This window comes from Arachis ipaensis, chromosome B4, assembly GCF_059453495.1.
Source record: "Arachis ipaensis isolate K30076 ecotype BB chromosome B4, ASM5945349v1, whole genome shotgun sequence".
In the NCBI taxonomy this organism is placed as follows: domain Eukaryota; kingdom Viridiplantae; phylum Streptophyta; class Magnoliopsida; order Fabales; family Fabaceae; genus Arachis; species Arachis ipaensis.
This window is the reverse complement of record NC_142439.1, coordinates 114,661,278-114,671,874: the sequence shown is the minus strand read 5'-3', so window position 1 is coordinate 114,671,874 and position 10,597 is coordinate 114,661,278. Positions and strand designations below refer to the sequence as shown.

Here is a 10,597-nt window from a genome sequence, read left to right as displayed (position 1 = left end):
AATTTGATTTACGGATGAGAGAAAAATTGGGAATAAGAGTTTAGCGGCAATAATGGTAATGGCCGCTATAATAAATTAAAAAAATTAAATTAAAAATACAAAAAGATAATAATTTTCTGGTAATAGTAATAATGGCCACTATAATATACAATAATGATGGCCAATATATAATTGCCGCAAAAAAATAACTTAAATTAAGAAATTAGTGGCCATTATGTTATTACCATTAAAAGTTTGTCGCTAAAACATCATTTTTTTTGTGGTGATGGGTAAGTGGAATAGAGTTTGAATCTTTGATTAACCTAAGCTTCCCACCTAACCTATATAACAACCTATAAAATTCTAAACAAACCTAACTACCTATAATACTTTTTCACACACTCATGCATTCTCTTTTCAATTCACATTCCATATGCATTTTTAATTATTACTTTGCTTTGGGACATTTTTGTCCCCTTTTTATTGCATTTTTTTTCATATATTTTTGTTTCTTTTATTTTTTTCTATTTCTTTTTCTACATCTTTTTCACATTTTTTCTCACAACAAAGTACATACAAACGTATCAATGCATATGGTTTTACATACTTAATGCATAAGCACGTACCGAATCTCATGATTTTCAACAAAAATACAAAATATACTTTTACCTCAACTAATGTCCCAAGTTTCCCATACCCAAATGATACACACCCTCACTAGCCTAAGCTAATCAAAGATCCAAATTAAGGGATATTTATTATTTTTCACTTAGGGATAATGATGTGCTAAAATTAAGAACAAAAGAGATTAAATAGGCTCAAAATTGGCTAACAATGGTTGATAAAAGGTAGGCTATTTGGATAAGTGAGCTAAATGAAATGATGGCCTCAATCATATAAATGCATGTATACATAGAATAATAGACATAAAGAATCAAACAAATCAAAGATTACAATCATAGAAAGAGAATAAGACACACAAGAATGAAAATAATTGGTTATAAGATGTAACTACATAATTAGGCTCAAAACTCACATGATTGTGTTCTTAGCTCAAAAATCATGTTCCAAAATAAATTCTTCAAGCAAGTTCAACAAAAAATTTTTTTTTCAAATTGGTAGAGTGCCCTAAAAATAGTTTCTTGGAAAAGAAATCATCACCCTAACCAAGTAGTCCTATCATAAAAAAATGGTAAAATATGTACACATTCTAACTAACATGCAACCTATCATGCAATGCAACAACTAACTACTAACTAATCAAAGAAAATTAAAAATTGGTGTCGAAAGAGGAAATTGTTACCCACAGAGATCGGTCGGACGACCTCCCCACACTTGAAGATTGCACCGTCCTTGGTGCATGCAAAGAAGAGCAATGTGGATGGGTTGCTACAACTGATGAGCTCCTTCAAAAGATTGTGCGGGTGACTTGTTTGTTACCCCATTTTGAAGCTTCTCCTTTCTCTCTTGGTGGCCAACCTAAAAGGAGAGAAAAAGAAAGTGAATTAAGCCTACAGCAAAGATATTAAAGCAAGTAGAACATAGGCGGGGGCTAATACCAAATAAGAGTAGGGTTCTCACTACATGTTAGCTACGCATGTAAGTGAGAGAGCAATATAGGCAAAGGGCATATCAACTAAGACTTGATGCAAGAGTAAAGTCAAAGTATAAGTAAATGCCATGAAGAGCATGTTGAGCATCAAGTTTAAATAAGAAAGAGTGGGTCATGAAAGACAATAGAAGCTCATATCAATGCACAAAGGACGCAAGAATCATCAAAGGTTAAGCATTGATTTAAAAGTTTCATCACCCAACAATATCAAACAAGTCAAGAAGCACCAAAATAATGCAAGAAATTCTCAACAATTGAGTAAGAAAATTCAACACCATTATTAAAATAGAAAACTTAGAAAAGAAAATAAGAACAAACTACAAAAAAAAATTAAAATGCAATGAATGATAATAAGTTAATGCAACATATAAAATAAAATGAAGATAAGAAAAATAAAAAGTGAAATTTTAAAAGGAGAAGAAAGAAAGTAAGAAAGGGAGAAGAGAGAAGAAGAAAGGTAGAAAGAAAGAAGAAGGAGAGAAGAAAAGAAAAGGAAAGACAAAGAAAGGAGAAAGAAGAAAGAAAGGAAGAGAAGAAGGGAAAAGAAAACAGGGCAGAACAGGGGAAGCAGGGCGCGGAGGGCGACGCGTAGGCATCGTCCACGCATACGCGTGGATCGCAGAGAGTACAGGTGACGCGTAAGCGTCACCCACGCATACGCGTGGGTAGCAGTTGTGCTCCCCGCACAGTTCTCGCACAAATTTCGCACAACTCTCTGGTTTTTGTACCAGGAGTCCCAAAATGCCACACGACGCGTGCGCGTCGGCCATGCTTAGGCATGGCGCGCATTTTTTTTTACATATGAAAACAGAAACAGGGTACTCTCCTATTCTACAAGCATTCTAAAACAATCAATATTCAAATTTAACAACTTTTTGGTTTTTGAAAAAAAAAATTTCAAATACAAAGCAAACAAAACTTGCACTTCAAGTAAAATATAATTCAACAACTAACCTACAACTTAAGGCATAAATCTAATCAAACAAACTAGCAACTAAAACACTAAAACAAGAGTATGCAAAGAAGAAAACTACCTACAATGGTAACTCAATTCAATCATTTATATATACAAGAGAATGGAAAGAGTTTATCATGGTGGGGTGTCTCCCACCTAGCACTTTTATTTATTGTCCTTAAGTTGGACTTTTGGGAGGCTCCTTGTCAAGGTGGCTTATGCTTGTATTCATCCTTGAACCTCTAAGAATGTTTGCTCCTCAAACGGTTGTCAAAATTTCCAACCATCTTCACCAAGCTTGGGTGAGGTTCTTCCCAAGATATGAGCTCCCAAAATTGGTCTTCATATTGTGATCCGGGATCCCATATCTTATTTTCACACCCATCTTCTAATTGATCATCATGATTCCAATTGGGAGATAGATGCATAGAATTCTCATTGGGGCCTCCAAACAACTTCCTAGACCCATGTAATTTAGTTCTACACCAACCATTGCTATTCAACTTTGAGTATGCAACCATCATGAACTTAGAGTGATGTTTCCAACCACTACACAACGCTCTCCTACTCTTAAATCTACAAAGAGCTCTAAGTTGACCATCATTTTCAATCAAACCATATTCAAGTGAGAAAGTAAAGCTTAGGGATAAGAATTTTACCCACTTGAATGTTGTGTAGGATAGTGACTTAGGAAGGGGTATCTCCAATAGTTTTGCAAGTGTCATTCCCTTATGCTCTTCCTCGACTACCTCCACCTCTTTGCAAGCTTCTTCAATTTCAACCTCTTCCTCTTGGTAGCTCTCTTCCAATTCAATCTCTTCTTCATTGCTTACCAAGGGCATGGGAGGTTGTGTATCTTCTTTTTTTATCTCAATTTCATGTCCAATGGAGGAGGATTCAATTTTAGATAAAAATTCCTCAATGATTGAATCCATCTCTTGATCAACCTCTTCAAAGTCTTCCACCATGATGTGCTTTGGAGGTTGCGCACCCTCCTCAACATCAATGTCAAGCTTCTTGGAAGAGGCCTCTCTAATTCTACATTCCCATGGACTTTCAACATCTTCTAAATCTTTAACCACTCCTTCCATTTCAATCATCTCTACCCTCTCCTCTTGTTGCACTCCTTACTTCAGCTCATCTTCTTCACCTTGAAGCACCAAACTCACTCCCTCACTATGCTCCTTGATTGCTTCTCCACATTCAACAATGGGAGTACCTTGATCGTATGAGCTTAGGCGGGAAGAGACCATGTTGCGAACGGCTTCCGCCACAGTGACAAGCACAACTTCTATCTTCTTGAACTCCTTTTGTGTCTCTTCTTGCCTTTGGAGGTAAGAGTTAATATCTCTTTGTTGTGCTAGCTTGAAGGCATGGAGAGACTCATCCATTGGAGGTAGTGGTGGAAGAGAGGGTTCATTGTTTGGGGGAAAGGGTTCATAATTGGAAGGTGGTTCATCTTGATAAGGGTATGGAGATGGTGTATATGGAGGTGGTTCTTGGGAGTAATTGTGTTGGAATGGTGGTGGTTCCATGTATGGTTCATATGGCTTATAAGGTGGTTGGTATGGTGGATAAGGATTAGGGTCATAATGAGGTATTTGGTGGTAGGGGACTTGTGAGTAAGGTGGTTCAAAATTATGTTGAGAAGGTGGTTCATAGGCATATGGTGGTGGTTGTTAACAACTACAATAAGGATCACCACATCCATTAGATTGATATGCATTAGGAGTGGAATTATACCTATAAGAGACCAGAGGAGGTTGTTACCAAGAAGGTTGATCAATCCTTTGAGGCTCCTCCCATCTTTGATTGTTCCATCCTTGATGCAGGTTGTCATGGTAGCTCCCATTTCCTACAACATAATTTGAGCCAAACTCATAGCCAAAAGGATGAGAATTCATAGTGAAAGGGTAAACAAAAACAAAAGCTAACAAGAAACAAAGAAAGCAAAGTTCTAAAACTAACAACAACTAACAAAGAAGCAAAAGGAAAACATATTTACAATATCAACATATATACAATAGCCAATAACATAACACCATTGCAATTCCCCGGCAACGGCGCCAAAAATTTGAAAGAGCAAAACCGTCGACTAAGAATTTTCTTCTCGGTTAGAGGAAATAACTTCGTTGCAAGTATAGTTCTCAACCGACAAGCAATGCTCAAATAAAATTTAATATGATTGTCACTATTTCAACCCCAATAAAATAACTGAGAGTATTAATCCCGGGTCGTTCTCTGATGAACGGATAATTTATACGCTTTTTGGCATTATTTTTTAGTATGTTTTTAGTAGGATCTAGTTACTTTTAGGGATATTTTTATTAGTTTTTATGTTAAATTCACATTTTTGGACTTTACTATGAGTTTGTGTGCTTTTCTGTGATTTCATGTATTTTCTGGCTGAAATTGAGGGACTTGAGCAAAAATCATATTCATAGGTAGAAGAAGGACTGCTGATGCTATTGGATTTTGACCTCCCTGCACTCAAAGTGGATTTTCTGGAGCTACAAAACTCCAAATGGCGCGCTCTCAACGGCGTTGGAAAGTAGACATCCAGGGCTTTCCAGCAATATATAATAGTTCATACTTTGGTCGAGTTTAGAAGACGCAAAAGGGCGTTGAACGCCAGTTCTACGCTGCAGTCTAGAGTTAAACGCCAGAAACACGTCACAAATCAGGGTTGAACGCTAGAAACACGTTACAAACTGGCGTTCAACTCCAAGAATGACCTCTCCACGTGTAAACTTCAAGCTCAGCCTAAGCACACACCAAGTGGGCCCCGGAAGTGGATTTATGCATCAATTACTTACTTCTGTAAACCCTAGTAGCTAGTTTAGTATAAATAGGACTTTTTACTATTGTATTTAGATCTTCGGATCATCTTGGGATGTTTAGTTCTTAGATCATGGGGTCTGGCCATTCGTCCATGCCTGAACCTATCACTTATGTATTTTCAACGGTAGAGTTTCTACACACCATAGATTAAGGTGTGGAGCTCTGCTGTTCCTCAAAGATTAATGCAAAATACTACTGTCTTTCTATTCAATTCAACTTATTCCGCTTCTAAGATATCCATTCGCACTTCAACATGAATGTGGTGATCGTGACAGTCATCATCATTCCCTATGAACACGTGCCTGACAACCACTTCCATTCTACCTTAGATTGAATGAGTATCTCTTGGATTCCTTAATCAGAATCTTCGTGGTATAAGTTAGAACCCATGGATGGCCATTCCTGAGATCCGAAAAGTCTAAACCTTGTCTGTGGTATTCCGAGTAGGATCTGGGAAGGGATGGCTGTGACGAGCTTCAAACTCGCGAGTGCTGGGCGTAGTGACAGACACAAAAGGATCAATGGATCCTACTCCAGTATGATCGAGAACCGACAGCTGATTAGCCATGCAGTGACAGCGCATTGGACCATTTTCACTGAGAGGACAGGATGTAGCCATTGACAATGGTGATGCCTAACATACAGCTTGCCATGGAAAGGAGTAGGATTGATTGGATGAAGATAGCAGGAAAGCAGAGGTTCAGAGGGACGAAAGCATCTCTATACGCTTATCTGAAATTCTCACCAATGAATTACATAGGTATCTCTATCCTAGTTATATTTTACTTATCTTCTATCTATCACTTTATAAAACCATCTGAATCCGCCTGACTGAGATTTACAAGGTGACCATAGCTTGCTTCAAGCAGACAATCTCCGTGGGATCGACCCTTACTCACGTAAGGTTTTATTACTTGGACGACCCAGTGCCCTTGCTGGTTAGTTGTATCGAAGTTGTGACAAATTATGAATTAAGATTAGAGCACCAAGTTTTTGGAGCCATTACCAGGGATCACAATTTTGTGCACCAAGTTTTTGGCGCCGTTGCTGGGGATTGCTCGAGTTTGGACAACTGACGGTTCATCTTGTTGCTCAGATTAGGTAATTTTCTTTTTGTTTTATTTTCAAAAAAAATTGTTTTCAAAATCTTTCAAAAATATTTTCCCTTTGTTTTCGAAATTTATTTCAGAATTTTTAAGAATGAATTCTAGAGTTTCATGAAGCATGTTGAAGCCTGACTGGCTGTAAAGCCATGTCTAAATTCATTTGGACTGAGGCTTCCAAGTCATCATTACAAGAGCAAGCTAGTTGTTGCTAATCAAATTTGTTATTGTATGACTGATTTGTATCTTCTAAAGCTTGGCTGGCTATTAAGCCATGTCTAACCCTTGGATTGGAGATTTAGGCTAACATTGAAAGATTCCTGGAATTCTTATTAAAAATTTTTTGAATTTCTTATTTTCTTTTTCCTATATGTTTTTCGAAAGATATATACAAAAATCCAAAAAAATTAATAAAATCATAAAAAATCAAAAAAAATATTTTGTGTTTCTTGTTTGAGCCTTGAGTCAATTTGTAAGTTTGGTGTCAATTGCATTTTTTCAAAAAAAAAATTTTGCATTTTTCGAAAACTCATGCATTCATAGTGTTCTTCATGATCTTCAAGTTGTTCTTGATAAATCTTCTTGATTGATCTTCATATTATATTGTTTTGTGTTGTATGGTGTTTTTCATATGCATCCTTGAATTCTTAGTGTCTAAGCATTAAAGATTTCTAAGTTTGGTGTCTTGCATGTTTTCTTTGCATCAAAAATTTTTCAAAAAAATGTTCTTGATGTTCATCATAATCTTCAAAGTGTTCTTGGTGTTCATCTTATCATTCATAGCATTCTTGCATGCACTTATTGTTTTAATCTAAAATTTTCATGCATTGAGTCTTTTTCATGTTTTTCTCTCTCTTCATTAAAAATTCAAAAATAAAAAAAAATATCTTCCCCTTTTTCTTCTCATAAATTCGAAAATTTGAGTTGACTTTTTTAAAACTTTTTAAAATTTAGTTGTTTCTTATGAGTCAAATCAAATTTTCAATTTAAAAATCTTATCTTTTTCAAAATCTTTTTCAAAAATTAAATTTTTTTCATTTTTCTTATTTATTTTCGAAAATTCTAAAAATATTTTTCAAAAATCTTTTTCTTAATTTTATATCATATTTTCAAAAATATCATCAACAATTAATGTTTTGATTCAAAAATTTCAAGTTTGTTACTTACTTGTTAAGAAAGATTCAAACTTTAAGTTCTAGAATCATATCTTGTGATTTCTTGTGAATCAAGTCATTAATTGTGATTTTAAAAATCAAATCTTTTTCAAAACTAATTTCAATCATATCTTTTCAAAAATATCTTTTTATCTTATCTTTTTCAAAATCATATCTTTTTAATCATACCTTTTCATATCATATCTTTTTCAAATATCTTTTCTAACTTCTTATCTTCTTATCTTTTAAAAATTGATTTTCAAAATTTATTTCAACTAACTAATTAACTTTTTGTTTATTTCTTATCTCTTTCAAAACTACCTAACTAACTATCCCTCTCTAATTTTCGAAAATACCTCCCTCTTTTTCAAAAATTCTTTTTAATTAATTAATTGTTTTTAATTTTAATTTTAATTTTATCTTAATTTTCGAAAATCATTAACTCTTTTTCCAAATTTATTTTTCGGAATTCCCTCTCTCCCATCTCCTTCTATTTATTTATTCATCTACTAACACTTCTTTTCATCTCAAATCACTGCTCTTATCCTCACCCTTGTGTTTAGATTATCCATTCTTCTTCACTCTTATTCCCTCTCCTCTTCTACTAACAACAAGGGAACCTCTATACTGTGGTAAAAAGGATCCCTATTATTATTTTCTATTCCCTTCTTTTTCATATGAGCAGGAGCAAGGACAAGAACATTCTTGTTGAAGCAGACCCTGAACCTGAAAGGACTCTGAAGAGGAAACTGAGAGAAGCTAAAATACAACAATCCAGAGACAACCTTACAGAAATTTTTGAAAAAGAAGAGGAGATGGCAGCCGAAAATAATAATAATGCAAGGAGGATGCTTGGTGACTTTACTGCACCTAATTCCAATTTACATGGAAGAAGCATCTCCATCCCTACCATTGGAGCAAACAATTTTGAGCTTAAGCCTCAATTAGTTTCTCTGATGCAACAAAACTGCAAGTTTCATGGACTTCCATCTGAAGATCCTTTTCAGTTCTTAATTGAATTCTTGCAGATATGTGATACTGTTAAGACTAATGGAGTAGATCCTGAAGTCTACAGGCTCATGCTTTTCCCTTTTGCTATAAGAGACAGAGCTAGAGTATGGTTGGACTCTCAACCTAAGGATAGCCTGAACTCTTGGGATAAGCTGGTCACGGCTTTCTTAGCCAAGTTCTTCCCTCCTCAAAAGCTTAGTAAGCTTAGAGTGGATGTTCAAACCTTTAGACAGAAAGAAGGAGAATCCCTCTATGAAGCTTGGGAGAGGTACAAGCAACTGACCAAAAAGTGTCCTTCTGACATGCTTTCAAAATGGACCATCCTGGATATATTCTATGATGGTCTGTATGAATTAGCTAAGATGTCATTGGATACTTCTGCAGGTGGATCCATTCACCTAAAGAAAACGCCTGCAGAAGCTCAAGAACTTATTGACATGGTTGCTAACAACCAGTTTATGTACACTTCTGAGAGGAATCCTGTGAGTAATGGGACACCTCAGAAGAAGGGAGTTCTTGAAATTGATACTCTGAATGCCATATTGGCTCAGAATAAAATATTGACTCAGCAAGTTAATATGATTTCTCAGAGTCTGAATGGAATGCAAACTGCATCCAACAGTACTCAAGAGGCATCTTCTGAAGAAGAAGCTTATGATCCTGAAAACCCTACAATAGCAGAGGTAAATTATATGGGTGAACCTTATGGAAACACCTATAACACCTCATGGAGAAATCACCCAAATTTCTCATGGAAGGATCAACAAAAGCCTCAACAAGGCTTTACTAATGGTGGAAGAAACAGGTTTAACAATAGTAAACCTTTTCCATCATCCACTCAGCAACAGACAGAGAATTCTGAGCAGAATCCATCTAGCTTAGCAAATTTAGTCTCTGATCTATCTAAGGCCACTCTGAGTTTCATGAATAAAACAAAGTCATCCATTAGAAATTTGGAGGCACAAGTGGGTCAGCTGAGTAAGAATATCACTGAAACCCCTCCTAGTACTCTCCCAAGCAATACAGAAGAGAATCCAAAGAGAGATTGCAAGGCCATTGATATAACCATCATGGCCAAATCCAAGGAGGAAGGGGAGGACGTGAATCCCAAGGAGGAAGACCTCCTGGGATGTCCAGAGATCAATAAGGAGTTCCCCTCTGAGGAACCAAAGGAATCTGAGACTCATCTAGAGACCATGGAGATTCCATTGAACCTCCTTATGCCATTCATGAGCTCTGATGAGTATTCTTCTTCTGAAGAGAATGATGATGTTACTAAAGAGCAAGTTGCCAAGTTCCTTGGTGCAATCATGAAGCTGAATGCCAATTTATTTGGTAAAGAGACTTGGGGAGATGAACCTCCCCTGTTCACCAATGAACTAAATGCATTGGATCAACTGAGATTGCCTCAGAAGAAACAGGATCCTGGAAAGTTCTTAATACCTTGTACCATAGGCTCCATGACCTTTGAGAAGGCTCTATGTGACCTTGGGTCAGGGATAAATCTCATGCCACTTTCTATAATGGAGAAACTGGAAATCTTTGAGGTACAAGCTGCTAGAATCTCATTAGAGATGGCAGACAATTCCAGAAAATAGGCTTATGGACAAGTAGAGGACATGTTAGTAAAGGTTGAAGGCCTTTACATCCCTGCTGATTTCATAATCCTAGATACTGGGAAGGATGAGGATGAATCCATCATCCTTGGAAGACCCTTCCTAGCCACAGCAAGAGTTGTGATTGATGTGGACAGAGGAGAATTGATCCTGCAACTAAATGAGGACAACCTTGTGTTTAAAACTCAAGGATCTCCTTCTGTAACTATGGAGAGGAAGCATGAAAAGCTTATCTCACCGCAGAGTCAACCAGAGCCCCCACAGTCAAACTCTATGTTTGGTGTTAGGAGGCCACAACCAAACTCTAAGTTTGGTGTTGAACTCCC

At 36.3% G+C, this 10,597-nt stretch overlaps 1 non-coding gene across 1 annotated transcript; it reads right to left on the bottom strand.

Moving 5' to 3' along the window:
- Nucleotides 1-8,855: 8,855 nt before the first annotated feature.
- Nucleotides 8,856-8,963, bottom strand: LOC148568855 (small nucleolar RNA R71). The gene has a single exon (XR_015881935.1). It is a non-coding gene; the product is annotated as a small nucleolar RNA R71 (small nucleolar RNA).
- Nucleotides 8,964-10,597: the final 1,634 nt, after the last annotated feature.